Source organism: Salvia miltiorrhiza, chromosome 7 (genome assembly GCF_028751815.1).
Source record: "Salvia miltiorrhiza cultivar Shanhuang (shh) chromosome 7, IMPLAD_Smil_shh, whole genome shotgun sequence".
Classification (NCBI taxonomy): Eukaryota; Viridiplantae; Streptophyta; class Magnoliopsida; order Lamiales; family Lamiaceae; genus Salvia; species Salvia miltiorrhiza.
The window spans coordinates 22,197,160-22,212,915 of NC_080393.1; the positions used below are offsets into that span (position 1 = coordinate 22,197,160).

At 40.0% G+C, this 15,756-nt stretch overlaps 2 long non-coding RNA genes across 2 annotated transcripts; both read right to left on the reverse strand.

Moving 5' to 3' along the window:
* Positions 1–285: 285 nt before the first annotated feature.
* On the reverse strand, positions 286–3,068 carry LOC130993462 (uncharacterized). Its single transcript, XR_009091672.1, has 3 exons — positions 2,863–3,068; positions 1,037–1,112; positions 286–530 (listed from the first exon to the last, which is right to left on the reverse strand). It is a non-coding gene; the product is annotated as an uncharacterized LOC130993462 (long non-coding RNA).
* Positions 3,069–10,558: 7,490 nt separating this feature from the next.
* LOC130993463 (uncharacterized) lies at positions 10,559–13,370 on the reverse strand. Its single transcript, XR_009091673.1, has 3 exons — positions 13,165–13,370; positions 11,341–11,416; positions 10,559–10,834 (listed from the first exon to the last, which is right to left on the reverse strand). It is a non-coding gene; the product is annotated as an uncharacterized LOC130993463 (long non-coding RNA).
* Between the last annotated feature and the right edge of the window lie 2,386 nt (positions 13,371–15,756).

A 15,756-nucleotide genomic window follows, 5' to 3' on the forward strand; every position in this document is an offset into this window, starting at 1 on the left:
CCCAAATCCGAAGCGGCGCCGTGGTTGCTGCCGGAATCCGTAGCGGCGCGCCTCCCTCTCTCTGGATCGGAGTCGATTGTGAAGCACTGCCTTGTGACCGGGGATTGTGTGACCTTCGGAACAAGTGATCACAATGGACTCAACCATCCTAAATGTGAAGTATGACCTCTTGAAACGCTCCAATGTGTCACGACCGGCCCTAATTAAGGATAATTAAGCCGGGGAAACCGTGACTAATGGAGGGAGATTAGAAGCGGGGTAGAAAGGATATAATCAAACAAGGAAGGATCACATTTCATCATTTAACAAAAGAAATATTTATAATATAACAGAGGTTTAGTCGTATAAACTCAAATAACTAGTAAGTTCAGATATCTCTGACTCAGCCAAAATAACATAAAACTTCTGAGTACGCAGCGGAATAAGGTTCTGATTACATGTATGAAGACATGTAACCCTAGAGTTCATTAATACATAATAAAGCAAAAGAATCTCGCTCGTCACTTCATCACCATCGGTAGCTACTCAACCTGTACATTTAGAAATATATGCAGGGCTTGAGTACAAAAGTACTCAGTGGGCACATATGCCTAAGTATAAAAATACATGCTTCAAAACTGTAAATTGTCATGCCATAATAAACAGTACAGCAAGGGAGTTTTTTCGCTAAAAGGCCCAAGCTTACTAAATTCATTTGTGATTCTTAAAGTTCGACTGCAGTCTAAGTTCTCTTGTAATCTATCATATCTGGAACTGTGTGCCGGAGAGGTGGCCACCTCTCACGGTCACTTGACCGGCCAACCCGCTAGATGACTCACGGTCACTGGTGTACACTAGCCCTGGCAGGATAGCTATCAACTGCTCAAGACCCGAATTCGATTACATGATAAAAGTAACATCAGATAGATATCATACTGAAATTGAAACATTTTATGGCAAGACAATATTTGAAATAACTTCAATTAATTTAGTCATGAAATAACTTGCTTGAACGTAACATTTAAACTCATTTGATATATATGAAAGTAATGCCCACCTGAATAGGCAAAGCCTGTCGTTTAACCTTATCTCTGAATCGGAATAGCAGTGCTAATCTTTCTGATGCTCAAAGCCTACAAGAAATCTATTCTCAATAGGTCTCCTTGAATCTAATCTTAAGTCACGGTGAGTTGCTTAATATTCTATGATTCACTCAGCCGGGTTTTCAAAATTTAATGAATAAATAATTGAAAACATTTCTCTTGAGTTAAGAACACCAACAATATTCTTACTCATATTTCTTTAATAATTGGAATTATAATTAAAACCAATTAAATACTTTTATTGCAAGTAAAAATGCAATTTCATGTCATGCTTAGCATATAATAAGTAATTTACTTAAAATATGCACATAATAATAATTTAATATTTTTATGAAAACTAGTCTTTGAAATAAATTAATTAAACTAATTAATAGTTCAATTAATTAAAATAGGAAACCATTTAAATAGATGAAATAGGGCCCATGCTTAAATAAATAATAGCCCATATAAATTTAAAAGATGAGGCCCAACTCAATAAAATAGGGATGGCCCAAACTGAATAAAATAAATCGAGCCCAGCTAAATAAAATTAAAATCGGCCCAGGCTTTTAAAATCGCAGCCCAAATCTATTTAAAAATCGGCCCATCACTCATAAAAATCGGCCCAAATACTCGGCCCAAATCATTGAAATAAATCGGCCCAAATGAGAGCCCATCACCCAAACCCAACTTTCAAGCCCAACAACCCAAACCTACATCTCTTCTTCCTCAAACTCACGCCGCTCCATCACTCTCCTTCACGAAAAACACACGCACACACTCACACAAAAGCTGAACCTCTCTCTCTCTCTCTCTCACGGTTCATGCCAACCCGCCGCCGCAGCCTTCCTCCGGCGAAGAGCCGGCGACTGGACCTCTCCCTCTCCCCCATCTTCTTCTCCCTCGTTTTCCCTCTACCTGCACAACCCGACAGCCGCAGCATCTGGAACCAACCACCGTCTCTGTCTCCCTCTCGGATTCAGGCTCGCCGAGCCCTTGCTCAACTCTGGCCGACGGCAGCAGCTTCATGCCGCCACCATCGCCGCCGAAGCTTGCCGGAGCAACAGCGGCAGCCGCTGACGACGCTCGGCTCTCCCCTCTCTCATCTCCCTCATCGCACCAACACCCACAGACGCCATCCCTCATACTCTCTCTATTCTCCGGCGACGCAACAACAAAAGCTGCCGCCGACCGGTGACTCCGACTCTCTCTGAATCGACGAGCAGCAGGAGCATCAAGCCACCGCCGCCGTCGCCAATCCTCCATCTTCCGTCCTCCCTCGATTCTCAACCCCAGCTCTCTCAACTCCCCATGTTCTAGGTTCGGCAGCCGCGGTCATTGGCTCCACGCCACCACCGTCAGCACACCTCTCTTCCATCGCCCTCTCTGCCTTTCTCTCTTCGGCTGGTAACAGCCGCCCTCCGTGGTGCTCGCCGGAGGAGCAGCAGCGACAAGCCGCGCCACCCTCGGCGTCGCAGCCACCACGCCACCGTCGACAGTAGCAGCAGATGAGGCGGGCTGCCACCGGCGCCCTTCCCATTCGCTCAAGACCGAAGATTTAAAACAGGGCTTCAAGACTAAATCCTTTCTTTTCATTTTATTAAAGAAAAACATGTTTCATATGTAGTATGTAAACACAGATGGTATGCACATGTATATGAATGCTTTGTTCAAAAGTCTTCATTCAATTTATAAGTGAGAGTAAGTGACGTGCATACACAAAAACATGAATTGTTGTCTGCTGTACATTAGAGTTTTGAGTACTGGAGGAAATCACTGAAACTGAATTTGGGGTGCTAACCGTGAATGGAGGTAAAATGGGCAGAGTGATTTGTAGATGAAGTCTTTAGAGCTTTCAGCTGAGTTTGTGGAGTCCGTGTGGTATAGCTGAACTTCTGTGGGTGTAGCTCCGCACTTAGTTCCTTGGTATGTAGGAGAAATGGTGAGTGGAAGGGAATGGGGGGCAAGGTATCGTGTGAGTGGGGAGAGTGGAAAGGGTGAGTGGAAGTGAAAAGTGTGAGTGGGTGGGAGTGAAAAGTGTGAGTGAAAGTGAAATAAAAATATAATAAAAAGTCTTCCGGTTTGTACTATGAAAACTGTAATAATCGTTCAGTGTTCGCTTAAACAAATAGCTCGTGTAGATGCTAAATGTTAAATTAAATAAATATGCAATGCATATTAATTCAATAACTAAATTTACAAATGTTTTTGTAAATTATTTTTGTTGGAATTAAAAAAATAAATTCATTTTCTTTATATCCGGCGTGAATCATCTTACTTCTAAGTTCGAAAATAAATTCTAAATTTAGCTCGAGGAAACGGGGTATTACATTCCTCCCTCCTTAAAAAAAAATTCCGTCCTCGGAATTGCATATCTGGTATTCTAGCTTGTGATACTAGTCATTCGTTTCATTCATCTCTTTTGTGGCCTTTTCCATCCTGTGATGGTTCCACTACATGACGAGAACAATATTATTGCCTCGTAAAACTTGAACCTTGCGATCAAGTATCTGGACTGATTTGTCTTCATAACTTAGGTCCTGGCTAGGACTCCTTTATCGTGCTTAATCACATGCTTTGGATTAAACACATACTTTCTTAACTGAGAGACATGAAACACATTGTGCACGTCTCCAATACTGGGTGGCAATGCCAACCTATAGGCTACAGGGCCTATCTTATCTAGGATCTCAAAAAGTCCTATATAACGGGGTTGTAACTTGCCCCTCTGTCCGAAACGTATAACTCCCTTTGAGGAAGGAACTTTGAGGAGAACTCGATCCCCAACATTGAATTCTAACTCCGATCGGCGTTTATCGGCGTAAGACTTTTGTCTATCTCGAGCTTCTTTGATTCTTTGCTTGATGTGGTCGACTTTCTCAACCATCTGTTGGACCAGTTCAGGACCTAACAGTTTTCTTTCACCCACTTCATCTTAGTAAAGTGGTGAACTACATTTTCGGCCATACAAGACCTCATCTGGATTATTCCAAATGTTGCTTGATAACTGTTGTTATAAGCAAATTCTTCGAGAGGTAACAAATTCTCCTAACTTCTACCTTTGTCTGCGATAATTGTTCGCAACGAAAATTTTAGAATCTGAATCGTTCTTTCTGACTGTCCATCAGTCTGAGGATGGTACGCTGTGCTGAAGTTCAGCTGAGTGCCCATTGCTTCTTGTAAACTTTTCCAGAAACGTTAGGTGAATCTGGTGTCACGATCTGACGTGATAGATACAGGTACACCGTGAAGGCGTACTATCTCTTTGACATATAACTTTGCAAGTTTCTCCAATCCAAATGTCATTTGAATTGGTAGAAAGTGCGCTGACTTTGATAATCGGTCTACTATGACGCTATATCTCTTTTCATTCTTGTTCACCAGAAAATTTTCTTTAAATTCTGGTGCATCTTTGTACTGCCTGGATGTGCAGTGTATGGAGTATCATGAGCCTTGCTCATAATCTCGTTCTTTAATTCTTCTTTGTGTGGCACACACAATCTTTCACCAACCATAAGTGAGTTATCATTTGCTTCAGTGAATCCTTTCGTTTCATTCGTTCTTGCCGCGAGACGCATCTTCTCCAAGAACCAATCTTCTCTTTGTGCTTTGCACAATTCTTTCTCTCAAATCAGGTTTAGTTGTCAGCGCAGCTACTTAACCCGATACTGAATCTGAGGAATAAACAATCTCTAAACTGAGTGAGGCGAACTCACGAATCAGCTCCTTCTGTTGGGTAATGAAATACCCTAGCTTAGCCTTCGTCTTTCGACTCAGGGCGTCAGCTACTACATTTGCTTTTCCTGGATGGTAACTGATGGTGCAATCGTAATCCTTTACTAATTCGAGCCATCTTCGTTGTCTCATGTTTAAATCATTTTTGCTCGAAAAAGTACTTTAAACTCTTATGATCTGTAAAGATCTTACACTTAACTCCATAGAGGTAGTGTCTCCAAATCTTCAGCGCGTGCACAACAGCTGCTAGTTCTAAATCATGAATCGGGTAGTTCAGCTCATGGGGCTTCAATTGACGAGACGTATATGCTATCACTTTCTGATTTTGCATCAACACGCAACCCATTCATAGTTTCGAGGCATCAGTGTACACCTCAATTTCTTCATTCTCTCCTGGTATTGCTAACACTGGTGCAGTAGTCAGCCTAGTCTTGAGTTACTTAAAACTTTGTTCGCACGCTTCAGACCAAACGTATTTAGTCCCTTTTCTCAAAAGTTGAGTCATTGGCCTAGCCAATTTCGAGAATCCTTCGATAAATCTTCTGTAGTAACCTGCTACACCGATAAAACTTCTAATCTCATTGACATTTGATGGTGCCTTCTATTCCTTGACTGTTTCGACCTTGGCGGGGTCTACTTTGATTCCTTCAGTCGACACTATGTGACCGAGAAACATAACTTCCTTTAACCAAAATTCACACTTGTTGAATTTGGTAAACCATTTCTCATTGAGCAGGGTTTTGAGTACGATGCGTAAGTGCTCTTCATGTTGTTCTTCGGTCTTAGAGTATATGAGGATGTCGTCATTAAACACCAAGACAAAACTATCGAGATACTGATGGAAAACTCTGTTCATTAGGTCCATGAAAACTGCTGGGGCATTCGTTAAATCTAAGGGCAACACTGTGAACTCGTAAAGTCCATAACGCGTTCGAAACGCTGTCTTTGGAATGTCTTCTCTTTTCATCCTGAGTTGGTGGTAATCAGATCTTAGGTCAATCTTGGAAAACACACCGGCTCTTCTTAACTGATTTAACAGGTCGTCTATCCTCGGAAGAGGATATCTATTCTTATGAGCTTGCTTCAACTTCTTATAATCAATACACATCCTTAGTGTATCATCTTTTCTTTGACATCTTTAATTAGTGCTCCCCATAGTGACATACTATGTTGCATGAAACTAGGTCTGGTGAAAATTTGGTAATTCATTGGGAAAAATATCTTTGTACTCTCAAATCTGTTGAACTTCCTTAATTGTTTCCTTCGTCCTAAGTCACCTTCTCAGATTGACTAGGGAATTCTAACATCAAACTTTTCTCATCGTCTTCGTAACTTTCACTTCGAGGATTAATGGCACTCTTTCTGCCATGTAAACTCATTTTCCCATTTCCAAATGGTTATTTAATGGGGGTTTCTAAGTTTCCATTGTGGTGGCGTTCCAACTTTATTCTTGCTGTAGCTTCCGGCACTTTAGCCAAAGCATTCACTCTCTTAGCTTGAGCCTACTAGCCTTGGGGTTGGGTTATATCTTAAGTTTAGTTCCAGTGTTTTCCTTCTATTTCAGGGTTTCCTCTATTTCTTTCATTCCATTTCATTTTCTTTACCTCCCTCTTGAGGTGGTGTACATATCTTGTTTGTGCGTGAACTTTCTCCTTCTCCAATTGTTGTAGTGACTCGGTGGTGAGAGTCTCGTTCATTGCTTGTTCCTTCGTAATGTCTCCCTGGTTCACTAAGAAAATTGAATATCTCATGCCGCGATTCATTTACGAACTCCTTTACGCATTTCTCATTATTGTCCACCATGTGGACCACATATTGACAGCTGGTTGAAAACTAATGACAAACTGAGTAATTCTAATCGCTACTATACTTATCGTGATAAAAAATATTCTATTGTGACAACTATATAGTGCGAGTCTATATATATTGTAGTGATGTTCTACCTCGAGATCAAAAATCTTAATTGACAATCACCGAGATCTTAGTCATGTGGGCTGGCCAGACCCAACAAAACGAATCACTCAGTCAAATGGGAGCTTCGCCCCCAATCATGTCAACTTCTTATTCATGTAAGTCTCTGATCAAACTTCTAACTTAAAACTTACTAGTAAGTACTTCATCATAAGTCACTGATACCATGAAAGTCCATTCTATGCCGTTCTAGCAAAGCTATCACGACTGACATCATAATCATAAGCAACATAAGTTCTTATGTGAAAAACTTAATCTCACCGCTATTGAAATAGCTCAAATGAATCCTTAGTCTTAAGGCAGTGCCTCTATGTTGTAACATCTCTATGTTAAACATTTTTATCTTACCAGTCTTTACTCAAACGGTTAAATCGATCAAGCGGTGCTATCACGATTAACATTCTCAAAGCATTATTGGATGGTACTCAAACGGTTTGTAAGAGGACCCATCATTCTAATCGTATAGGCAGCTAGCCTAAAACGACAGCATAAAGCTTTCTCTTTCATTCATACATACATACATACTTCTGTTTCTTTTGAAACCTTAACATATATGGACATTTAAAGTCCCTTTCATGAAAACTTTGCTTGTGCCGGAAAGATTCAAAGAATCTAACTCGACCATACATCTGGTATTCGTGAAAGGCTCGATAGTCCTAAACACGACTTTAACTCATCTTATCGTTAAGGGCTCAGGTTACTGTTGTCCCATCTCTTCTTTCCTTTGAAATTCTGATTATGATTTTGATCATGTGGAGGTGCTGGCGCAGGTACAGTTGCAGGTCTTTCTCCTGGCATGGCTGCCTCAATGTCTAATGCTCGGCTGAGCGACTCAGTGTAGGACAATCCTCCGTGGCCTGCCAAAGCCATCCTAATCTCGTGCCTCAGACCGGCACAAAACTTTTCAGCCATCTTCTCATCTGTGTCAACTTGTTCCGGCGCATATCTAGACATATCGCAGAACATCCTGTCGTATTAAGTTACCGACATCTTTCCTTGTTTCAGAATTGTAAAATTCAGCCTCCTTTTTCTTGCGGTAGCTCTTGGGTATATACTTGTCATATATACCGGCTTTGAATTATTCCCAAGTCAGGTTTCCTATCTGCTCTGCTGTCATCGTTTTCATCCTTGCTTCCCACCAGAAATCAGCTGACCCAGTCAACTGAAAAGAACACACAAGTTAGGCGCTCTTGGTCAGTGCAGCGAAAAAGCTGAAAATGCACTAAATCTTTCGCACACATGTCTCAGCTTGGCTGGATCTCTTGTCCCACTGAAGACAAGTGGACTTTGTTATAGGAATAGTTCATCTATTCTATGTTCTGGTTGTATGGGTGGTGAGGCCATGTTTTGTTCTAGCCCTGGTACTGGGCCTCTTCCATCATCTCAAGGAATTCTTTCCCCTTCTCTTGGACGCCTTTGCTTTGTTGGCATTCCGATGAGTCGACATATAGTCAACAATGTAATACACATATGTGTATCATCGATTCTGTAAATTGTTTTCTTGATTCTCAAATCTCACTCATACTCTTCCTCATGAAAGTATAAAAATAACATAGCGGAAGTGACTTGCCGCAAAAGACTGATAGGGTTGCTACATAGACATGGGAAATTAGTATCAATGAAGACTATTTTATCAACAATTGAATATAGATCTGATGATCAATCCAAGCATTATATATGATGAACTGGCTATCTAGCAAGGTTATCATGAACGAGCTCAGTCCGAAATGCCCTATGAACCAACGTTTCCCTACTAATACTAGTCAAAGTAACTAAGCCAACATTGAGGTATACAAAAGCATCGAAATGATCATCATTTTCGAAATACACAACTAACGTCCTACTAAATGCATAAGAGATTGTCTGCATGCATTACGTGCTTGACCCTTGAGTTGAAGCATACGTGTTTGACTGATTAATCTGATGAGTACTTGTTTGTCCTCGGGTTACAGAAAATCTACCAACAGCTAGTAGATCGCAATGATTCAAATCACAAATGACAATTAGGCAAAGTGTTCCAATAATTTGCCAAACAATTGAAAATGAATAACCATATGGTAGAAATGAATTGACTGAAAGGTCGAAGCGAAATGACCTAATAGTCTGAACCCGTTTGGCTTTTCATATGAAGGTTTAAAATATATAGGTTTAAAGACCCATATATGACGACTACTGAGATTTTGGCCATGTGGACTGGCCAGGTCCGACACAACTACTTCTCAGTCACTCGGAAATACTTTTCCGAACTTGGTAATTCTTGATCACTAGCTGCAAAAGGTACCTCTGTTATAAAATCTCCATTTTTTTTTTCTAAAATCTATCATTGAGAATGTTCTAGAGATTCTCAATATTGAAGTCTATTTTCTATAATCAATATCATTTCCTAAAATTTTCTATGAGCGAAGTAAGACCTTTCAACATTATTCAAACTTACTCAACAATCTAAACGATCTTAATATGTTACTTCTAGCATTGAGCGTTCATTCTCATAACGCTTGAAATGTGACCATGTAAATTGAAACACTAACGTGCCCTTGCGAAGGACCTTCTGAATCATGACATCTTTCATAATGAAATAGATTTTGCTTCTCTGAGCATCTTATTTAGTATGGATCGCTACACATAATACTAAATCATGGAACGACTTTAGTCGACACCTTCATTCTGGTCACTATGTTGATCGTCTAACCCGAGATGTTGTAATTGGGGCGATGTCTTTAATAGAGTAAGGTATGTATACTTAACTTGAGTATACTCTTAGGGTTTCATTAAAATCTCAATCCCTTAACCCCATCGTCGAACCGTTGTCGACATTTCAAGCTCTTATTAAACTTGCAACCATCCTTGGGAATTTATCCCATTTTATGCATTTGCATAGATTTTTCTTTTATCAATCATAATGGTTGGTAACTGCTATTATCCATGTCACATCTCGTCTTTTGGATTCGTAGCACGTGATCATAATCAATAAGGGTTCTCAACCATGTCCCTTGTAATGTAATAGGTAATATAAAAGGTTCCGTATATCAGGAATTGCAATCTGAAAGTTCTAGTCACAATACTATATCATCATTAAACAAAGCGTTATGACCCGATGCGAGTCTAACTCTAAAGGTTGAACATAAATCATAAAGGTTCTCTTCATGCCATAACTAGTGATAATCGAGGCTAGAAGTGAGTCTCAACTTGTTAGGAATTAGCTAAATGATTACATAAGTCACACTCATCGCTATAAGCAATATCATACTTAAACTATCATTGAATAAGGCAATAGTCGATTAGGTGTTCCGTCTCGCGTGAACAACCTGAATGAAGAACAATGCATGCGTCAGTGATTCGTGCGTGGCACTCCGCTTGCACTACTTTCATTGGATTCTCTTCTTCTTTCTTAGCTCTTCACCATGGCTATAGTGAAATATAACTGAGTTTCTAGCTTTTATTGTTCTTCTCGTAACAATGATCATGCATTCTTAACGCATCTAAGTTCATTGAGATATCTAATCAATCAATAAAGCATAAAACTTGAATGTAAGCATCAGTACATTCTTATAAAACGTGAACTTCTCAATGGTTTAAAATCATTACCACCTTCTTTCTTGCTGAGCATGATGATGTGATGAAGTGATGAGCTTTGGTTGACTGACTCGTATATACTAGTGATCATACTAGAAAAATGGGCTAACTCTAGGGTTCAGAGCAAATGAACTGCTCTGATACCACTCTGTCACGACCGGCCCTAATTAAGGATAATTAAGCCGGGGAAACTGTGACTAATGGAGGGAGATTAGAAGCGGGGTAGAAAGGGTATAATCAAACAAGGAAGGATCACATTTCATCATTTAACAAAAGAAATATTTATAATATAACAGAGGTTTAGTCGTATAAACTCAAATAACTAGTAAGTTCAAATATCTCTGACTCAGCCAAAATAACATAAAACTTCTGAGTACGCAGCGGAATAAGGTTCTGATTACATGTATGAAGACATGTAACCCTAGAGTTCATTAATACATAATAAAGCAAAAGAATCTCGCTCGTCACTTCATCACCATCGGTAGCTACTCAACCTGCACATTTAGAAATATATGCAGGGCTTGAGTACAAAAGTACTCAGTGGGCACATATGCCTAAGTATAAAAATACATGCTTCAAAACTGTAAATTGTCATGCCATAATAAACAGTACAGCAAGGGAGTTTTTTCGCTAAAAGGCCCAAGCTTACTAAATTCATTTGTGATTCTTAAAGTTCGACTGCAGTCTAAGTTCTCTTGTAATCTATCATATCTGGAACTGTGTGCCGGAGAGGTGGCCACCTCTCACGGTCACTTGACCGGCCAACCCGCTAGATGACTCACGGTCACTGGTGTACACTAGCCCTGGCAGGATAGCTATCAACTGCTCAAGACCCGAATTCGATTACATGATAAAAGTAACATCAGATAGATATCATACTGAAATTGAAACATTTTATGGCAAGACAATATTTGAAATAACTTCAATTAATTTAGTCATGAAATAACTTGCTTGAACGTAACATTTAAACTCATTTGATATATATGAAAGTAATGCCCACCTGAATAGGCAAAGCCTGTCGTTTAACCTTATCTCTGAATCGGAATAGCAGTGCTAATCTTTCTGATGCTCAAAGCCTACAAGAAATCTATTCTCAATAGGTCTCCTTGAATCTAATCTTAAGTCACGGTGAGTTGCTTAATATTCTATGATTCACTCAGCCGGGTTTTCAAAATTTAATGAATAAATAATTGAAAACATTTCTCTTGAGTTAAGAACACCAACAATATTCTTACTCATATTTCTTTAATAATTGGAATTATAATTAAAACCAATTAAATACTTTTATTGCAAGTAAAAATGCAATTTCATGTCATGCTTAGCATATAATAAGTAATTTACTTAAAATATGCACATAATAATAATTTAATATTTTTATGAAAACTAGTCTTTGAAATAAATTAATTAAACTAATTAATAGTTCAATTAATTAAAATAGGAAACCATTTAAATAGATGAAATAGGGCCCATGCTTAAATAAATAATAGCCCATATAAATTTAAAAGATGAGACCCAACTCAATAAAATAGGGATGGCCCAAACTGAATAAAATAAATCGAGCCCAGCTAAATAAAATTAAAATCGGCCCAGGCTTTTAAAATCGCAGCCCAAATCTATTTAAAAATCGGCCCATCACTCATAAAAATCGGCCCAAATACTCGGCCCAAATCATTGAAATAAATCGGCCCAAATGAGAGCCCATCACCCAAACCCAACTTTCAAGCCCAACAACCCAAACCTACATCTCTTCTTCCTCAAACTCACGCCGCTCCATCACTCTCCTTCACGAAAAACACACGCACACACTCACACAAAAGCTGAACCTCTCTCTCTCTCTCTCACGGTTCATGCCAACCCGCCGCCGCAGCCTTCCTCCGGCGAAGAGCCGGCGACTGGACCTCTCCCTCTCCCCCATCTTCTTCTCCCTCGTTTTCCCTCTACCTGCACAACCCGACAGCCGCAGCATCTGGAACCAACCACCGTCTCTGTCTCCCTCTCGGATTCAGGCTCGCCGAGCCCTTGCTCAACTCTGGCCGACGGCAGCAGCTTCATGCCGCCACCATCGCCGCCGAAGCTTGCCGGAGCAACAGCGGCAGCCGCTGACGACGCTCGGCTCTCCCCTCTCTCATCTCCCTCATCGCACCAACACCCACAGACGCCATCCCTCATACTCTCTCTATTCTCCGGCGACGCAACAACAAAAGCTGCCGCCGACCGGTGACTCCGACTCTCTCTGAATCGACGAGCAGCAGGAGCATCAAGCCACCGCCGCCGTCGCCAATCCTCCCTCTTCCGTCCTCCCTCGATTCTCAACCCCAGCTCTCTCAACTCCCCATGTTCTAGGTTCGGCAGCCGCGGTCATTGGCTCCACGCCACCACCGTCAGCACACCTCTCTTCCATCGCCCTCTCTGCCTTTCTCTCTTCGGCTGGTAACAGCCGCCCTCCGTGGTGCTCGCCGGAGGAGCAGCAGCGACAAGCCGCGCCACCCTCGGCGTCGCAGCCACCACGCCACCGTCGACAGTAGCAGCAGATGAGGCGGGCTGCCACCGGCGCCCTTCCCATTCGCTCAAGACCGAAGATTTAAAACAGGGCTTCAAGACTAAATCCTTTCTTTTCATTTTATTAAAGAAAAACATGTTTCATATGTAGTATGTAAACACAGATGGTATGCACATGTATATGAATGCTTTGTTCAAAAGTCTTCATTCAATTTATAAGTGAGAGTAAGTGACGTGCATACACAAAAACATGAATTGTTGTCTGCTGTACATTAGAGTTTTGAGTACTGGAGGAAATCACTGAAACTGAATTTGGGGTGCTAACCGTGAATGGAGGTAAAATGGGCAGAGTGATTTGTAGATGAAGTCTTTAGAGCTTTCAGCTGAGTTTGTGGAGTCCGTGTGGTATAGCTGAACTTCTGTGGGTGTAGCTCCGCACTTAGTTCCTTGGTATGTAGGAGAAATGGTGAGTGGAAGGGAATGGGGGGCAAGGTATCGTGTGAGTGGGGAGAGTGGAAAGGGTGAGTGGAAGTGAAAAGTGTGAGTGGGTGGGAGTGAAAAGTGTGAGTGAAAGTGAAATAAAAATATAATAAAAAGTCTTCCGGTTTGTACTATGAAAACTGTAATAATCGTTCAGTGTTCGCTTAAACAAATAGCTCGTGTAGATGCTAAATGTTAAATTAAATAAATATGCAATGCATATTAATTCAATAACTAAATTTACAAATGTTTTTGTAAATTATTTTTGTTGGAATTAAAAAAATAAATTCATTTTCTTTATATCCGGCGTGAATCATCTTACTTCTAAGTTCGAAAATAAATTCTAAATTTAGCTCGAGGAAACGGGGTATTACAAATGTCTTTGGGCCACGCCTTGAGTTTATATAGATCATGGACGGATCATCAGTATGCCTATGACCGAAACAAATGTTGACAACAGTTATGACCTAACCGTAAAACCTCACCCCCTTGTTATTATTGATCTTTGTTTGGTTTCTTGTGCAGATTATACAGATTGAGACCTGTGACACCTCAGTTTGTCGTTGGAGAACAAAGTGGTTCCTCACTCCCTGTGGGATTCGACCCTATACTTGCCACTAAGACTTATTTCTGGTTGCAAGGCGTAGGAACGTGTATCGTCCGTTTTGGACATACACAAGTATTTTGATCGTACCGCACAACGGGTGCGTGTCAGCGGCCGCGTGTCGTCTATCAGCGCCCCTAAATAGACTACACCGTCATTTATGACAGACGATTTTCTAATAGATGACAGGTTTAGCGTGTCGTCTATTAACATTTTTCTTGTAGTGAGCCCTAGGTTTATCTCTTGTATGAAGTGTTTGTCACTCTTTATGCATTTATAATTTGTGATTTGAATCGGGAGAGGATAATCATACTCCCTCCTTCCGCCAAAAGTGGGGCACAATTACTATATCGGGCGTCCGCAAAAAAGTGTACCACTTTTCTTTTAAAGAAATGGTCCCACCATTTACTTTAATCTTTTAACCTTACAAACACTCTTTATTTACAAAAACACTCACTCCAAATTCAATCTCAATCACATATCTCATAAAGTGGTGGGACCCTTTCTCCACTATATCAAAATCATCAAACTCCGTGCCCACCTCAAGTGCCCCAGTTTTGGCGGATGGAGGGAGTAAAAGATTAGGAGCTTGAAACATATCGACTCAATAAACCGGGAGGTTGAGAGTTAGGTGAGAGTTTATCGGTCCTTTGTGCTTTTGGGAGTTATAGGTTAGAAGTTGATCGAGGACGACAACTATGACCCGTAATCTACTGTTTTAGTCGTCCGGGAGGGGGCTAGAACTAGTGGGGAGATCACTCTAGATAATTAGGAATATCGAGATTTATATTGAGCTAAATTGAAGTCTATTGATGCGTAGTCCCTAAATCACACCTATCACTTGATTAACACACTTTATTTGTTTGATTTAAATTAATTAGATAATCAAACCAATCACCTTATTATTTAGTCTAGATAGCCCTAGTACAATGAATTAGGATAATCACTAGAATTGAACTATTAATCCTTGTGGAATATGACCTTACTTTATTATATTGCAACTATACCGTACACTAGCGGCGTAGCGAAAATAAATAACGAACACTTTTCTTGTGCGATACTTTCCATTTTCTTGTGAAGGCGCTCTTACATTGATGTAACTGATATCTAAGGCTCATAAACAATTCTACAAGGAAGAAAATATAAGGGCATAACTAATTGTGTACATAAGACGAGAATCTAACTAAATAGTAGACGTATATTAAGAACTGATACATTGAAATGTTTCCACCTATCATCTTCACAATAATCATAAATTGGAGTTAGCTTGTGAAGTAAATGTTCATGCAACTTTAGCAAAGCCTTTAAACAAAGGTTAAATTGTCAACAAATAGTTTCTTCACTTCCAAAAGAACTGGCCAACTGATCTATTATTCTTATGGTGAGACAATGTAGATAGAAATATGGCAAGTATCTCTTGATGAAACATATTTCTAGTTCCACTCAATCTTCCCACATTTCTAAGCATTTCAAAAATGATATTAAATGTATGTCTATTGACACGAAGCTCATTTCTGTCTTGCATAACTATCTCTTATCAACACACTCAAGACCATTAAGCGTAATATTTTCATGTTGCTTTTCCTTGACCTCAAATGAATACTCTTAACTATATCAATGTTTATCATATACCAAACTCATTACATCATCAGCACACTACCATAACCATTATAATAACTAATTGAAGTTGTTTTAGCCTTCGTATCCTCTCTTCCAATCGAACAAGAGGAGTCATATTGAAAACCTAATAAGAAAAGTTATCACAAAATGAATTATGATATACTTACAAGAAATGTAAATCTACTAACTAGTAAATAAGACAAAACTAAAATA